We start from the raw sequence: 19309 nt of genomic DNA, 5'->3' as shown, positions 1-19309 counted from the left end.
TATTATATTACATTATATATTATATATTATCACTACAATTTGAAAGCTGGTAAGTGCAAGGACCCTTCGGAATATTAATATATTTGTGGTCGGGGCAATATTGCTGTGATGGTAAGATAACATAATTCATAAACATAGTTAAATAACACCAGTCAGTTGCGGTGTGCCGGAACCGACAATGCAGTAGGCCTGTAATAAGGAGGGCCCACCTTAGAGGGTGATGTGAATAGAGGGAGTGGTGGGAGGGGTGACTCACCAGACCAACAACGGTAAAGTGGGAGAGGATTGGCACCCCTTTTAAAGGGGATTCAAGCCCCTCCCACAACTACAGGCCCAGCATATTTTATATATATTAAGGCAATTTGGCCTGGATTTGTGGGAGGTGCTGGTATCCACTCCTAGCCTACTTAAGGCACACCCCTTACCTTGCTCCTTACCGTTCGAGTTCAGCGTTGAATGACCCTCCCACCACACCACATTTTAACATTTATTTCCTTTCTATTTTCTTCTTCCTGGATAGGCCCTCTTCTTTCTCAGGCCTACCTCATCGTCGGTTCCGGCACACCACAACCGACTTGCCCTTTTTACTATCCTACATTTAATTATGGTATTTCACTCTGTACTATCATAAGCACCTAACACAAATAAATATATATATATATATATATATATATATATATTAAGGCCGTTTGGCCTGTAATTGTGGGAGGGTCTTATAACTTTACTTACCTATTTATGGAACACCCCTTATCTGGCTCCATACCGTTCGAGGTCAGCGTTTAAATGATATCCGCCATTATTTTGACAGTACCTGTGCTCCACGAGGTCTTTTACTTTAGCTGTGTTTTCAGGATTCAAGCCGCAAGGTTTTCCGGTCAAACAGCTTTCCAGCGACGCAGATTGAGTCCTAATACTCACCAAACTGTAAGTTGATCCACCCGCCAGGTACAGTCCCACGGCGTCCTCACGGGTCGGGTCCTCACTTTACGGTTTCCATTCATATGTTTCACATGCTGCTGACAATTTAGTGTCTATTCGTTAGCTACCTTCGTTACATTGTCATCCCATTCGTTTCCTTCATTTGTCATTCATACAAACTCCCGAACAAGAACTCCTTACCACAGTAATCTGTCTACACAGTTTCAATTCGTACACGTAGTCGCACGTACGGCTGTTTCAAAATAACCCCAATACTGACCTCTACAGGTCAACCCCCATATTACAGCTAATATGCTATTTTTTTTAAAACTAATTTTTGGGATTTCTAGCATATTTCAGGTATCTGTGCTGTTGGCAAGATGTACTATTGGTGGAGATTTACAGCTTGTAGATTTTTCTTAAAATCAATTAATTTGCAGGTTCATCAGTGTGTTCTACTACATTTTTGACTTAGGAGCTTAGAGATCACTGCATTTTGTTTAATACTGGCTGTGTGCAGGTTATTATAGATACAGTTATTTCACAGGAATATAATATACCTGTTTTGTTGTTGTTGTTGACCTATGTCCTGAGACTTAAAAAATAAATAAAAAAAAAACCACAAAATCATTTTAGCCGACGGGCTACTTTTTCATGATGTTATTTTTCCATAAATTGTCATCTATGTGTGATCCATGTTGCCACTATGCTCATTTCCTAGACATACCAGGTCAATACATTTGGGAATTTTTTCATCAATCACATAGCTACTCATAGCATTCAGTTCAACATAATTTCTCTGTACAGTATGCCTATTCTTTTTTTTTTTCTTTTTTTTTTTACGTTTTTTTTTGAAACCATTTTCAAAGTACAGACATTAGAAATGCTCAATGACATGTTGCACATTTCCATTGACTTATTTGTAAAGACAATTCAGTTTCCAGTAGCAAGGTGTAAACATACATGGTGAGAAAAAACTGTTGAATTGTTTATATAGAAGTCATTAATATCTTACGTTTGCTGTATTCGTAGGCCTCTTGTGACAGGTGAGTTGGTCGGTTGTAATGTTATGATTATTGAAGTGTTTAGGGGGGTATATAATTACCCAATATCTTGGGAATCTCTTAGGTATTGATCCCATGGAGACCATGTATTGGTGAATTCCCCATATGTGCGTGTATAAGTATAACAGAGTTCCTCCATTGTTCTGATTCTGAGTCTACTTTGGAAATCTATTCTCTGATAGTCGGGGGTTTTACCTGTTTCCATTTAGTCGGAATAAGGTTATTTGCAGCTGGGAGTAGATGGTTCAGCAAGGTTACTCAGGGGGGTCGGATAGAGCATGAGTATTAACGTTTGCGGTGTCTGTGGGACTTTATATCCCGTGATTACTGCTATTAAGGTGGTTATTTCCCCCCAGTATTCCTGTATGATACTGCAAGACCACCAGATGTGTCCCGTATTGCCTTCTGTGGATTTGCAGCTCCAGCAGGCACTGAAGGGGAATTAGGAAGAGCTTATGTATACGGGTCGGAGTGAAATGCCAGCGGGCTATACGTTTGTAGTTGCTCTCGTGGGTGGTGGTAGTCCTAGATGATTTAAATATGTTAGTAAATATCCTCCCCCAGTCATCAGGAGTTAATGTGATATTTAAGTCGTATTCCCATGATTTTGTAAAGTCTGGGAGGTGGTCTTTTGGTTCTGTTTGCAAGAGTTTGTAGAACGTAGAAAGGTGTCTTCTTTGTATCGACTGAGTAGTGGTCATTGTTTCGAATGTGGTTAGGTGTCTGGATCCCTAAAGGAGGTGTGGCTGTGGGTGAATGAAGTGCGTGAGCTGTGTATATTTGTATCTCAGCTTTGCAGATCTTTTGGGCGTGGGTACCATGTCTGGATAAGGGATGATTCCTTTATCATTTAGGATGTCTATCAGACTGTCAGAATCCCGCGGGCGGCTGCGAGGGGAGGCTGCAGTCTGCTCGCGGCACTCACCCTCCAGCCGTCCGCGGTCCCCTTCCCGGCGTACGCTCGGCGGGCGGCATCCTCCCAGCCTCAGATGCTGCCCGCGTCTTCCTCTCCGTCCCCCAGCGGCAGCATGCATGACGCTGCACGCTGGGAGACCGCCCAGTTTTATAAACGCCGGGGTCAGCCACCTGACCCGGCGTTAAAGGCACAGTGCCTCAATCACAGTGGGAGGTATAGATATCTGGAAATTATCCAATCAGAATTAATCCAGGGGTTTAAATACTTACCTTTCCTGTCTCTCTCTGCCCTGTTGTGGTCTTTGCTTTCTAGTATTGCTGTTCTACTTGTGGTTCTCTCTGATTACGTACTCTCTGGCTTGTTTATCCGACCTTGTGACTTTCTCCTACCCTTTGACCTTGGCTTGTCTCTCGATATTCTGTCTTCTGGTTCCCCTTACTCGGCTTGTCTCCTGACTATGCTTTGTGTGCTTAGCCCGGCTGCTCTAAAGTCCGGTACTGCACCTTTTCTGTGTGTGTGTGTTAGCGTGTTTTGGTTCCCAGAATCGTGACATTACAACAGGGTCACCATGGAACCTGCTGACATTCCACAGCTGTTAGTGAATCAGGAGGCTAGAATGGATGGTTTATTCCACCGTATAGATCAGTTTGCCCAGGCTTTACAAACCATACTGGCTCGTACTGCCCACTTGCAACCTACTGTTCAGGAAGCTGTTGCTGCTGTGCCAGAACCCATTCCTGATCCAGTACCCGTCCCGGCTCACGTAGTTCACATGACGCCACCACAGCGCTATAGCGGTGATCCAGCATTATGTCGTGGTTTCCTCAACCAAATTGATATTTATTTGGTGATGAACCCACGTTCCTACCCCACTGATAGAACCAAAATTGCTTTTTTGATTAACCACCTGTCCGGGAGAGCTTTAGCATGGGCTAATCCCATGTGGGAAAATGCTTCCCCAATGTCCTTTGCAGACTTTTTGACCGCTTTCAAACGCACATTTGATCAACCCGGTAGGGTTGCTTCTGCTGGCAAAGCTCTGCTTAGGGTCTGACAGGGTAATAGGTCAGTAGCGGATTATACTATTGAATTCCACACTCTAGCAGCTGATGTGGTTTGGAATAACGATGCCCTCGTAACAGCCTTTCAGGAGGGTTTGGCCGCTTACATATTAGACGAGATAGCATCCAGAGAATTGCCTGTGCTTCTGGATGATGTAATAGATTATGTCATTCTTATCAACAACCGTATTAGAGAGAGGCGTAGTCAAAGACAGATGAATATATCGGTGCTACCTGCTTTACCCAGTACCGCATTACTAGCCTTACCTCCTCCTAGACAACCATCTCCCGAACCCATGCAATTGGGTGCTATAGGGTTAACTGAAGCTGAAAGGACATATCGCAGAAGGGAGGGGTTATGCCTTTATTGTGGGAAGAGGGGGCATCTCCGAAGAACCTGCCCTAATCTGCAGGGAAACTTCAGCACCTAAGGCCTAGAGAGGAGTCGGCCTTGGGTGTTATGACCTTTACCCCTCATGTATCCATCCCTAGACCGTTTATTACGGTTACTCTTTTGGTCAATCAAACCACTATAACAACCAAAGCCTTGATCGTTTCAGGTGCTGCAGACAACCCTATGGAAGAGAAATTTGCTAAAATCGCAGCCTTGACTCTGATCCAAAAGGCCACACCCTTGGCCGTTGAGGCCATAGATGGTAGACCACTTAAAAAAACCCTGGTAACCCAGGAAACCCAAGAAATTGTTATGACCGTGGGTGCCTTGCACAGGGAAAGGTTAACCTTTCAAATAATCGACTCTCCTACAGCCTCTATCGTTTTGGGCTTCCCCTGGTTGGTTAAACACAACCCCATGCTTGATTGGGGTTCTTTGGAGATTCTTTCCTGGGGAAAGTCTTGTCAAAGAGATTGTATGATCCGCATTTGTCCTGTTGGCTTGCTTAATGTGCCCACAGCCAGACCACTTTCTGTTTCTGTCCCTCCTGTGTATGCAGACCTAGCAAGGGTTTTTGAAAAAAGGGAGGCAGATAAACTGCCCCCGCACCGTGAATATGATTGTGCCATAGACCTCGTACCGGGTTCTATGCCACCTAGGGGTAAGGTATATCCTCTTTCCGAAAAAGAGAACCAGGTCATGGAGGAGTACATACAGGATGCCTTGAGTAAAGGTTTTATCAGAAGGTCCTCCTCTCCTGCTGGGGCTGGTTTCTTTTTCGTTGCCTAAAAGGAGGGTGACCTAAGGCCATGTATAGACTACAGGGGACTGAATAATATAACGGTTAAAAACGCCTACCCTATCCCCCTCATTACTGAGTTGTTCGATCGTGTTAAAGGTTCTAAGTACTTTTCTAAATTGGACCTCAGGGGGGCTTATAACCTTGTCCGTATAAAGGAGAATGACGAGTGGAAGACAGCGTTCAATACGCATAGTGGGCATTACGAATACCTGGTTATGCCTTTTGGACTGTGTAATGCTCCTGATTTCCCGGCGTACGCTCGGCGGGCGGCATCCTCCCAGCCTCAGATGCTGCCCGCGTCTTCCTCTCTGTCCCCCAGCGGCAGCATGCATGACGCTGCACGCTGGGAGTCCGCCCAGTTTTATAAACGCCGGGGTCAGCCACCTGACCCGGCGTTAAAGGCACAGTGCCTCAATCACAGTGGGAGGTATATATATCTCCCACGTGTGATTGTTAATTCTGATTGGAAATTATCCAATCAGAATTAATCTAGGGGTTTAAATACTTACCTTTCCTGTCTCTCTCTTCCCTGTTGTGGTCTTTGCTTTCTAGTATTGCTGTTCTACTTGTGGTTCTCTCTGATTACGTACTCTCTGGCTTGTTTATCCGACCTTGTGACTTTCTCCTACCCTTTGACCTCGGCTTGTCTCTCGATATTCTGTCTTCTGGTTCCCCTTACTCGGCTTGTCTCCTGACTATTCTTTGTGTGCTTAGCCCGGCCACTTTAAGGTCAGGTACTGCTCATTTTCTGTGTGTGTGTGTTAGCGTGTTTTGGTTCCCAGAATCATTTGTGAAGCCTTGAAATGCAGTCTGTTGTAACCCCGGCGGGAATTGCAGATTTCCTGTTATTGGGTAGAGAGGGGAAGGGTGTGGTGCTATTGCAGCTCCCTTCTTGAGAGTGGTCCAATATTTCAGCACTCCGGCTAGATCAGGCACACCTTCACCTAGAGGTGATGTTGCTAGTACTACATCGATCAGATCCTGGACGATCCCATGCATTACTACTGAGGTAAGGAGGCGACAAATCCCCTACCCAGCTACCGAAAGAAAATAACTTTTTAAGCTGCTCCGCACATCAACAGATAACAGAGGCGGGAGAAGGAACCAGCAACACCAACTCGGGTGACATCCAATGCAATGTTATCATCATTACACAGCCTCTATCCTAGCCCACCAGTTGACACAGACTGCATTCACTGTACACACACATGTACTGCATCCACTATACACACACACACTGCATCACCTATACACATACCACATCCCCCTAAGGCTGGAGGTAGGGAAGACTGGGCTGTCAATGGGATCATTCTTCTAAGGAAGTAGAGAACTGTCAGGACTAACTATGCCCCTGATTACTTCATTCTGCCATTATGTCATTCCTCACAGTCCCCGATACCAGTAGCAGAGTCTAAACACATCACAGCTCGCTATAGTTAGAGTCTGTTAGGTTCCAGACATAATGCAGTGGTGTTCCCATCATGGATGTCACCTGTGAATAGGTGTTCAAGTAGTGTCCTAGCCTCTCTCTGCCATATTGTTAGACATGCTCTATAGGCATGCACACACCAAATATGGTGTCTTTCATAGGAACTCTGGTGGGTTTATTTTGGGGAAAATGTTCACAGTACAAGATCATGTGGGAGGTGGTGTGTCACTTCCATTCCTTTAAAAGGCTGCCTATGTCATACAGTGGCGGAACTACTGCCCAAACACTAGAGGGATACATTGGGTGGCCCATGTACTTGCAGCCACCTGATGGGTATCAATGCAGATCAGGTTCTAGGTCAGCTGCAGCAGTCCTCTAAGACCGCGACCGGGCTCCTTACACGTCAGCAGAGCTGGGAGGAAGTAACAGACAATCACTTCCTCCAAGTGTCAGAGTGTGCCTTGCGGGAGGTAGTAGGCGGTAGTGGTGCAAACAGGGGCGAGAGGGAATGAGCAGACAGGGGCAGCATGGAGTGAAGGGAGAGGAGGCAGCATAGAGCGAGGAAAGGGAAAAAAAAGAGCAAGAAGAAAGCAGCTCTAGACCTAACACTCCAATTAACCTCATCTAGCAACAGGACATCAAGCAAACCACCCACCTGCACACAGAAAGTTTGTTAACAAGATGGTGACTGCAAATATAAAACATGTGACATGTATGTATGTGTCTATGTCTGTCAGATTGTGTGTGTATGTGTTTATGTGGTGGTTTCCAGACTTTTTAGGTTCAAGGCGCCCTTAATATTTCAATATTTTTCCAAGGCACCCCAAGTCAAAATGTCTAGGTTGTATACATGTACAGTGCTGCGGCATTTACTGGCGCTATAGTGTAATGTACAGTGTTGATGTTTGAAGAGGTGTGTTTTAACCCTTTAAGACCGGAGGGCGTACTATTACGCCCTATTTTAAGCGGCTCTAAACGCCGCCGGGCGTAATAGTACGGCCTCCGTTTTTTTTTAACTTACCCGGTCGCCGGCGATTCCACGCAGCGATCGCGGTTGGGGTGACTCCCAGGGAGCCCCCCGCGGCACGTCCTTCCTCCTGGAGGCCCCCCGGCCATGTGAGAGTGAGGTCCTTGCGAGGACCTCACAATCACATGGCTGGGTTAGCTGGCTCAGGCATTGCCAGCAGGGGGACTAACTGTAATGACAGTCTCCCTGTTGGCTGGAAATAAAATAAAATAAAGTAAAATCGGGGGCGGGGCCTGACTGCAATGGAGGGAAGACGTGCCGAGCTGGAGCTCCTCACCAGACCCAGCTAAAACGGCATTTCTCGCCCATAAAATCCACAAAAGCAAGACTCCAAGCGACTTTCCAGAAACCAATCCCTGTGGTGAACCGGTGATGCGGCCCATGAGCGGACACCAGACAGTCAGCAATACCCATGAGGGCAAACGACCCGGCAGACACCGGATGGGAGAGGCGGCCGACCTCCCAGCCTGGGGCTCCCCGGGGACAGGCTGCTACAAACGGGTACCCCACAACTCCCCCCCCCCCCCCGGGGGTGATCCCGGTCCGCCCTTGAGAGCCCTGTCCAACATGGCAGAAACCCCGGGAAGGCTAGCCGGAGGGCCTCAGGGCCAGCCCAAGATGGCGGCGACCATGCAGGCCCTAAACAGCCGCGAAGCACAATATCACCCAAGGTCCAACCTAGACCGAATCTTTGCGGACTTTTGGCTCAAGCTCGAGCGCAAAATGCATCAAGGGGCCTCAAAAACGACTATAAACCACTTACCTCGACAACCACTACAAGCCCGCAGCAAAAGCCAGCAACTCCAGTGGTAAACAAATTCGCAAGATGGCGGAAGAGGACCCGACACTCACCTCGCACACGCAAAGCAGCAAAGCGGAGGGGACTGCAGAAGTCAAGCAGGAGAATCCCACAAGTACCCGCTGCATCGGGGATGGCCCTAATCCAGCCGGACGACCCAGCTATCCCGCTTGAGAGCGACACCAAAACGAGGCAGAAAGCATGGAGATACCAGAGAAAGGGGCCAAATCCCGGACGGGTGAGCGGAAATCCCGGATTACAGCTGCAGTACCCAGCACTACACCCCAATGAGCTTACTGATCGCCCCTTACACCTCTTCATGGCTGAGCCACGGGCTCTTTGGACACTAGCTATACCACAAGACTTTATCACGCCCAGGACTGGCAAGGGTTAAGCAGGACTCAGCTACAACACAGCAACCCCAGTACTGCACTATGACTAACCCCTTAGTTAAGGTTTCTCACTACTCTCCTCTGTACCTCTGGGTCTGATCTCTGCTCATGCTCAGGACGCAATCCTAGCTAGCATGGGTTGGGATAGACCCATGTTGTTATTAAGCCTGTTAACCACTACCTACCAGGCTTAGACATTCCCATATGCTATAGCTGCAGTACCAGTGGTTTTCCTATGTTTTGTTATTATACCACAGTTCTATGATGCATGCCTGCCATTCTCTTTGTGCCACATCAACATATTCCTGTGTTCCTACTGCTTCATAATTACAGGCCTTCAGCCTTTATGTTGTTCGCCCAGCGGAACTTTACTCTTAAATGTGACCAGCCTATGTTATGCAGTCATACGGCATGTGTTCTAGATTGTATTTAGATGTTTTCATTAAGCGTGCATACCATGCCAGTATCAATTTCTAACCAGCTTGTTAGTACTTCTTGTTGCACATAACTGCTAATTAAGAATCTAAACCGTTAAAATTTTGTTATCTGCAACCTAAAAAAAAAAAAAAAAAAAAAGTGCCTGACAATCGATTGCCACAACATGTAACGCAAATGTTCATTGATGTACCTTGATGTCGCTGTTGTGGCACACCAAGGCGTAATGTTATTTCATGCACACACCAAAATAAAGAATTAAAAAAAAAAAAAAAAAAAAAGGTGCTATATATGAATATCAGTTGAGTTATTCCGCACCACTGTCACCCTCTGAGCAGATGTGCAATTTTACCGTCAAAAAGAAAAATTGGAAAACTGACGTGTATTAAGCTATTATGTGTTGAGATGTTATTTTCAAGGAACAGCCCATGCACCTAAAGCACTTCATCTCGCTGGTCTCTGCAGTATTTTTTTATGAAAAGTTTGACTTCAAAATAAATTTTATACACTTTTATTTATAATATATATTTTTCATACCTTCCTATTTGTCAATGAGACAACTCGCATGGTTTCCTGTATCATTTGCTTTGAACTATATAGTTCAAAGTAGAAGTGATTGCAAACAGGCGCGTTTGGCGAATTGTGCACGCTAACATTCCACCCACTTATTGTGCGGTGCCTGCCACTCATACGCTTCTTTTTGTGCTGAAATGCATCCTATTTAAATATATAGTCTTGTGCAAATGCAATTTATCCACTAGGCCTCTGATACAAATACAAAGGATTTTACTCAAAGACATTTTTTGAACCACATACTTTTCTCTTTATCTTAAAATGATAATTGATAATAAACTATGACATTCTGTCCCAATATAAAAAAAAAGTTAAATCAGTGTAAAAAAAAACAATTATATACTTATATCATATATATATATATATATGTATATATATATATATATATATATATATATATATATATATATATATATATATATATGATATATATATATGATATAAGTATATATATATGTATTAAGGCAATTTGCCTGGATTTGTGGGAGGGTCTGGTTTGCTACCTCTAGCCTACTTAAGGCACTCCCCTTAGGGAGTCAGAGGTCAGAGTTGAATGAGGATCCACTTCCGGGTTCTCTCAGACGCCATCTTGGTTTTCTTACCCACAAGTTTTTCTGCAGCAAGCTGTGTCCAGGAATCCTCTTGCAGGCCTTTTCCGTCCGTCCAGCTTCTTACCCGGGTCTTCGTCGTAGATCGGGTCCCAGGGACTCCTAAACCGTAAGTCAGACCTACCTGTCACGCCAGGATCGGTTCCCACGGCACACGGTACAGCACGGGTCCTCGCTTTACGGTTTTCTCTGCACAGTCGCATTTCAAAGCCTTTTTCGCGGCTTAATTTCTTACGAATTGTTCCGCTAAACTATGCTTATTAGAGAAGCGATCAATTCGTACAAACTGTTTTTCCCTTGCTTCATTTAAACGATTGTCATTTTGGTTTGTGTTTTCTGGTCGGCACTTATTCATAGTATATTCTATGCACGATTGCTGTTCGCATAAAAATGCATACGGTTAAGCTATTCATGCTAACTTCTGTTTCCCTTCATACTAATATTCGGTTATTCTGCTATGTATTCACATAGATCTTTTTCGTGAGTTACATTTCATCATTTCATGTATTTACATTTGGTTAAAAAGTTGCTTGGTTAAATAGACAGACCATTTTAATGCTATTTTTAAGATATCACTTATTACATCAAGGGCATGAAACCAGCTAACATTTCTGTATAGACCATTGGACTACCACGCTTACTGGAGTTTTTTTTTTACTTATCCATTTCATTACAATTAAATCAGCCTACGTTACAGGCCTCATTTCTTTGTTGTTAACCATGACACATAAGGATTTAATTCCTTTTCATGCATACTCGGGTTGAATCACACGTACTGATCCAACCAATCATAAGTTTCCTGCACAGTAATATACATATATATATAACTTACATTTTATGTTCCCCTTACACACCATTATTATATAACACATATGTTGTTGGTACATAGGCCACGGCCTCCCTCAGATATCTTATTAAAGCCATGCCAACATTTCTGAGTAGCACATATCTATTGCATAATATCAACATTTTATTTGCAATCATACGCAAGCAAACCTTAAAACATTGCTGCTACAGGCTATAAGTCTGTTTTCTTTCCAACAATCCAGACTCATCATACTACTTTCTTTTACCCATTTCAGGCTGTCAAGCTTATATATATTTGCTCCACATGGGTTTTTCCTGTGAATTTGTCATACTACCAGGTACGTACACATGCTCATATGGTATTTCTACCATACATTTAATTTCATCCCCCTAGGTTAGAGTGCTGGCAATAGGGTCACAGGCATCCCAATAGGTATTTAACCCTTCTTGGCAATCGCCATCAGTTAGTGGTCCCGCGAGGCCGACACCCCGCCTCAAACGTTTCAGAGCCAAACACCCATCGGGCCACACGTTAGCTAGCCGCCTCGCATGTTGCATAGAGAGGGCCTCACCTGTCACTCCCTTCCCCTGTTTTCTGTCTTACAGTCACCGAGAGGCCTAAAACTCCTGCCACTACGGCGAGTGGCCTCAATAACCCCTCGCGCCAACGCATAGATAGAGCCTCTCAAGCCGCTTGGCAATTAGCAGGGCCTCATCTGTCAACAAACAAGTATAATGTTTTCGCCATCCGGCCTAGCTAGCCTGCCAGTACAATTTGGTGGTTTCCTATACTAATTAATTGTTTTGTTTATAGTATGTCTCAGGAAGGGGTAGAGGATTTCTCCCTGCCTAGCACCCCGGCTAGAGCTGTCACTCCCACACAAGGAGGAGAGCTAACCAGTCCAGCATCGATCAGATCCTGGACGATCCCACGTATAACCACGGAATTGAGGAGACGACAAATCCCCTACCCCGCTACAGCAAGGAAAGCAGAACTTTTCAAACTGCTACGCACATCTACAAATAACATGGATGCCGGGGAAGGACCTAGCCAGTCCAACCCAGGAGATATACATGCCATGTTATCCTCACTCATGGCGTCCATGAGCAAGGTCAACTCCAGGCTGGAGAAACTTGAGTCGGTCACCGCGGCCCTTACTCTAGCAGGGCCACCCGCTGCTGCTTCACAAGCACCAGCTGACTTGCCATTAGTTGCTCCAGCCATCACCCTGGATGACCAGGAAGTTAGCCCGGCTCATATGATACCTGAGCATATAAAAAGGGATATCCTGGAAGGTAAAGAAGTCAACCTGGCTTCCCTGTTGATTGACTCCCAGGATATTGCTGAGAATAAAATGTATGCTTATGATGATGTATCTGTTGTTGTCAGGTCTAGGGATGCCCGCCTAAACAGGAAACTGACTATCCCTGAATTTGTACTAGCTTTTGGTATTTACAGGGATGTCATCTGTGTGGTCTATCCCAACAGAAGAGAGGAGTTTGATCTCTATATTCACAAGCTGGTAGACCTGGGCAACAAATATGGTGGTTCAGCCTTCTATGACTACCATAGGTCTTTTTTCTGCAAAAGTGTCTGGAGCTTTCTCCCAGTACGGAACACGATCCAACTGGGGAAGGATTGATACCGTCATTTTTTGCAGACACTTTGCAGGTCTAAGAACACCGGCTTGTGCATACTGCTCCTCCACAGCCATTACTACAAACTTTTGTCCCAACACAGCGGACGAACATGCCTCCACGCAAGGAGCTAGTTCCTCTGGGGTTCCAGAGAAGTTGCCACGAGACAAACTGGGACACCCAATCAAGTTTCTGGGCAACTCCCAGATAGGTAATAATTTTAATGTTGGGTCTTGTAATTACAGTGGATGTAGACTATTGCATGTCTGTTCAAAATGTTTTAGGGCACATGCAAAGACTATGAGTCCAAATAAAATGTATTCCAAGCCTGACCTAACGTCCATTAATATGCCAGTATTCACTGCATTTATGTCTCAGCACCCATCTAGACACCTAATAGACTTTCTTATCTCTGGTTTAACAGAAGGCTTCCATACAGGTATCCTACACTTACCAGTCGGAACTCTGGAATGCCCTAATCTACAATCCGCCCAACACAACCCCACAGCGGTAAATAGCTCAAGAAGTGGCTGAAGGCTTCGTATTGGGGCCTTTCAAAACTCCCCCATACCCCATTGGTATTGTCACAGGGAAATCTTCCCAAAAAGAGAGACTCATCATTGACTTATCGGCACCCCACTCATTGGCCAACCCCAGTCTTAATTCCCTCATCCCCTCTGAGGAATTCTCCCTGCCATACACCACCATAGATCACGCCATTACCGCTATCCTACAAGCAGGGGTTGGAGCCTGGCTTAGTAAGACCGACATTACTAACGCCTTTAAATTACTACCAATCCACCCCACACTGTGGCACCTGCATGGCATCAAGTGGTCCGGGAACTACTATTTTTTTCTCCCGGTTAACCTTTGGGTCCAAAAGTAGCCCAGCTATTTTTGACACATTTGCCGAAGCATTATGCTGGTTACTATTGAACATAGCCAGATGCCCTATGGTATTACATTACCTGGACGATTTCCTACTGGTCGAGGAGAAAACTTCCCCTCCTATTAGTCTCAAAGCTACCACTAAGCTATTCGAGCAACTAGGTGTACCTATCTCCCCTAAGAAAACAGAGGGGCCAGACACGGTTATCACTTTTCTGGGTATCCAATTAGACTCCGCCACAATGCAAGCGAGCCTACCACACGATAAGATAGTGAATATTCTCACTTACATAAACAGCTACCTTCAGCTCGGTACTTGCAACCGCAAAGAGCTACAGTCTCTGCTGGGATCACTAAATTTTGCTATGCGCATCATACCTCAAGGCTGCTCCTTTATATCATGACTATTGCATCTTTTTCCACTTTTCCTACATGACACGCACAGGTTGTCCTTAGATACCCAAGCTACGGCAGATCTAAATATGTGGAAGAGATTTTTATCCACTTGAAATGGTAAAAGTATGTTCCTCCCTCAATTGACTGACTCATCTCCCACCATTTGGTCAGATGCGGCATCTACCACTGGTTTTGCAGCAATTTTTGGGAACAAATGGCTTTGGGGCAGCTGGCCTTCAGCAGTTCAGGATTTGGAAGGTTTTTCCACTACCTCAGCTCTTTTTGAGATCTATTCCATCGTGGCGGCTGCCATAGCATGGGGTCATTTATGGGCAAACATGCCAGTTCGTTGCTACTCAGATAACGAGGCAACCTGTCACATCATCAACAAAGGTCGTTCCAAATCCCTTACGATCATGAGATGTCTGAGGAAACTCACTTGGTTGGCAGCTTGTCATAATTTTTTCCTATGTTGTTTCCATGTTCCAGGTGTATGTAACACAGCTGCTGACAATTTGTCTCGCTTTAAATTTCAGGCGTTTAATCAAGCACTCCCGTCAGCGGCGCCCACAGCCACCATCACTCTAACATTTCAACAACTCATACTGGACTAGAAACCATCATGCAGCATAGCAGGACATTGTCCCAATTGGCACTTTCAAATAATACACACAAAACATACAACAGAGCTTTCACATTATTAAAAAGATTCCTTCTGGAACATAACATCATGCAACCATTTGTTATGACATCTTTTTTGGGGTTTGCTTCCTTTTGCCACCTTAAACTTAAAATGTCATATAACACCATCAAACTCTATCTCACTGGCATTCAACACCACATGCTAATCTTACACCCAAATAACAACAGTTTCATGGCCTCTCACCAAATTAAGACCATACTCAGAGGTATTCAGAAATCAGAACCCACACATACAGCCCAGAGGCTACCCATAGATAACCATATCTTTAAAGCATTATCTAACCTGCTTGACTTAAAACCGTTTGACACCAATACAAACTCCATCATCAAAACAGCAATATACATAGCTTTCTATGGATTTCTAAGACCGAGAGAATTCACTACAACCTCCACGACCCAAACTACTCCTTTCCTCCTCTATTCCCGCACATACCCATAAACATTCCGTACTATCCCACGCACAACAGATGGTGTCCAGTCAGGGTTCTTGATGCCTACATACAGCATCATAACTTACTACCCTCACAACCATTACTACAGCTGCAAGGTTCAGTACTCACCACTACAACTCATGTTATCAAAACAGTGGGGCACTGGAAGTCATCCGCTTACTCACGGTACATACCTAACCCAGTACAAGAATTAAGGGATGCTTTCAAAAACATGTCTGGTTGATAAAATGTATATGTATTGGTTGTCTGTAAATAAATTAGTTTACTTCAATTTTGCCCTCTTCTTTCTCAGGCCTACCTCATCGTCGGTTCCGGCACACCACAACCGACTTGCTCTTTTTATTATCCTACATTTATCTATGGTATTTCACACTGTACTATCATAAGCACCTAACACAAATATATATACCTATATAAAAATATAAAAAAAAAATTATATATATATATATATATATATATATATATGTTAAAAGGCCTGAACTTGTGGAGGCCTGAATTTGTGGGAGGAGTAAGTCCCCTACTTAAACTCCCAGCCCCTACTCACCTCTGCCTTTCAGCTGATTGTTTTGTCCCCATAGCAACCAGCACTTCCTGTCCAGCTTCCCTCCAGAATTTTTTCCTGTTTCCAGCAGTCAGACGTCCTGACCAGTCCTCCGTCCGTTTGAGGCCTTCCACTCGGTTCCCGGTCAAGGTACCCGGTTTACGGTCACGAGACCGGCACGTTCACGTAAGTTAGGCGTAGGAAATAGCGCCCCGCTATTTCCCGCCGTTCGGGCCTAAAAACGTAGGGGTAGGCTCCCTCTATCATATTCGTACAAATACACGCTTTTTTAACCGATTTCAGTGTTCACGCCAAAACAGACGAACGCTCGGCACTTTATCACTGCTTTTACATATTCGTACGGAAACTACCTAATCTATTATTATTTATATACACAGTAATATTATTACGGGCATTCTCTTATTTCCGTTTGGTCACCCAGGACCAATCTATTTCGTACGATTAAAACACAAACACCTTGCTCTAAATCCATATTCGGCTAGTTCTTATTCAAATAGGCTACAGTATGCACTAAGTTCTATTTCACAAATTCTACTTTTCTTTACGTATATTCCCTGTTCGGTCATATTGCTACTGATACCTTTATTTGTCAGTTTGGGGATATAATTAGCTTGTTTAAAAATCTGCCTTGTGATTTTTCTTTCTATGTTAACCAGTTAATTTGTTTTACTATTTTTTAAAATATCCACGTCTATCATAAACGTACGGTTTCTATACACTGTGGCAGGATGGCCAGGCTCGTCACAAACTTCAAATGCAACAGTCAGGATAAAATAGTACTGCAGTTTATTGTCACTTTCCACAATATATACAAGGTTGTGCTCTCCCACAAAATAAAACAAAAAGAAAATAAATCCTACTCCAACTTGGAGACTTACTAAACAGTATTACTAACTATCCAACTGGCCAGCTAATCTAGTTCCCAGTTTTAAACAAAATGAAATACAGCACTTTAAGCAGGTTTCACACAGTACCTTTGTCTCAGGCTTAACTGCCTCCTCTCTCCCAGCTGTTAGACTCTCTGATGTCTTCAGAGTCTAACCTTTTAAAACCCTAGTGCTGGTTAATTACATTCACCTGGTATATAACATTCAAGGGGTGACTCCCACCAATTAACCCCATCATGCTGGGAATAGAGAGCACTCCAATCTATTACTAACATAGAAAGCCTCTCTGACCTTGCCACAACACATATTTACCTATTAAACACTTCATTTTGTCACATATACTAATAAATACTGTTTATAAACACAATATCCGGCACATAAACGTCTGTACTATTCATTTTCCATATAATCACGCTGTCACATATTTTTGGCTTTACAGACTGCATCGGTTTCTCGCTTTTTCTGCGCTAAAGTTGTTTATTTCAAGGTCTTTTATTACAGGAACAGGTATTGTATTTTATCACTTTGCATTATAAAGCCATAGGCCTAAAATGTTTACATATTGGGTTTTATTACTTACCTCCACACCTGTCGTTAACTATGGAATTTTTCTTCAGTTAACCCTTAGCTCCAGTATTATTCTAGGCTTCCCCCGGTTCTACACAGTTAAACCGTTTCACATAACGTAATTTCTTTATGTCAAACCAAGGTATAGTTCACAACTCGTTTGTTACTACACCTCATATAAAACCTATCACGGTCTCAAGTTCATTACTACTTTTCCACAGGCTTACGCCCACGGTACGTTAATTCTTTACTATTATTTCTACTCAGACATACGGTCATACAGCCATCAGGCTCCGGAAAACACCAAAACCTGACCCGGTACTCAGCCATACCTTCAGGTACTTACGTCTATACCCAAATACGTCCAATCGTCACCCCAAGGCCTCATCCAGCCTTCTCACAAATATCTATTTCAGCCCAGTCACACACTTAAACCTTCCAGATCCCTCAATGCAGGATCTCACGTTGCGCCCCTAACAAACAACCTACTCCCAATTCAAATCATACGCCACCACGATACGCATAAATACGTCAACATCTGTCTTAAAGCCTCAGGACTCTTCCTCAAGGACAGCATAAGACGAGACTTACCACACTTATTACCACCAGAAGGTTCCAGATACCATTCGCAAGAAGTCAAGGTTAGTATCTACACAACATTCCAGTCCTCTCACCTTATCTTTAAATATACAATCGAACTGGCTACAGGGTCTAGGCTAATGCCTTAGCGCACCCTATCAGAAAACCCGTCCCAGCGAGGCCTTCCATGCCCCCCCACCTCAACACGGAGGTACGGCCCCACGCCCAAATCATAGTTACAAGCCTCGCATGCCCTACTACAGGGCGCTAGTCAGGGCCTCACCTGTCACAGCCACACGTTTTGATTTCTCTCTACTGTCACCGAGAGGCCAACATCCCGCCACCACGTCTGTGGCAACTACGTCATAAGCCAAATCATAGGTAGAGCCTCTCACTGCCACTTGGCATTAGCAGGGCCTCACCTATCCAAACATTCAACAGTTAAGTTTTTCGCTTTGGCATCTAGCTTTACAGTCCAGTTCTTCCATATACACCACCCCACATACCCCACCTACTTACCTTATGCCCCTTTAATATATCGTTCACATAATCATTCCTTTTAGAATGTCCCAAGAACCTATTCCAACCAAAGAATTGACAGAAGAAACTCCATTCACGCCTACCAGACCCGGGTCTCCAGGCGAATCACTCACTCTTTCAAACCCCACGTCCTTGAGAGCATGGACTATTCCCAAAATTACGGCCGAGCTTAGGCTCAGGGGAATCCCCTTTCCGGCCACAGCTAGGAAGGCTGAACTTTATAGGCTACTTACTCACCAAGCCCCCGAGCCCAGGCCAGGGACTAGCTCTCAAGGACAACCACCAAGCAACAGCACGGCCACCCAGGATACCCTGGCAGAGATCTTGGCCAATCTACAGACCCTCAATAGCAGGCTATCTAAGGTGGAAAGCGCCATCTCCTCCCCAGGTACTACCACGGTAGTCCCAGTCGCTTTCACGGCTGTACCTACTATACCAACATGCCCTCCTATACTCCCCCCTCCAGCACCGGGCACAGCCATTACACCATTTGAGTCACCAGCACACTCCGTCCCTGACTCTATCAGGAAAGATATCCTAGACGGGAAGGATGTGTGTCTGGTGTCCTTGCTCATAGCCTCACAGGATGTACTTGAGAACAAGGCATTCAATTACGGTGATATCTCTGTGGTGCTCAAGACAAGGGATCCCAGGCTTAATCATCTGGTGGATTATCTCACCACAGGGTTCACTAAAGGGTTTCTCACGGGTATTGTAGCCATTCCCCCAGGTAAACTAGAATGCCCTAATCTCCAGTCAGCACGTTTAGACCCAGTCTCCATAGACACTCTCATTGCCTCGGAAATCACCAACGGTTTCATGATCGGCCCCTTCACCTCTTCACCATTCTCCTCCTGGCGCACTAACCCCATT

At 44.6% G+C, this 19309-nt stretch overlaps 1 protein-coding gene across 1 annotated transcript in view; it reads right to left on the bottom strand.

Moving 5' to 3' along the window:
- CFH (complement factor H) overlaps positions 1-19309 on the bottom strand; it is a 1233551-nt gene that overhangs the window by 163193 nt on the left and 1051049 nt on the right. The window lies entirely within an intron of this gene.

Source organism: Pelobates fuscus, chromosome 7, assembly GCF_036172605.1.
Source record: "Pelobates fuscus isolate aPelFus1 chromosome 7, aPelFus1.pri, whole genome shotgun sequence".
NCBI classification, from domain to species: Eukaryota; Metazoa; Chordata; class Amphibia; order Anura; family Pelobatidae; genus Pelobates; species Pelobates fuscus.
The sequence above is the reverse complement of the archived record's forward strand: the minus strand, read 5'-3'. Positions and strand labels throughout refer to the sequence as shown.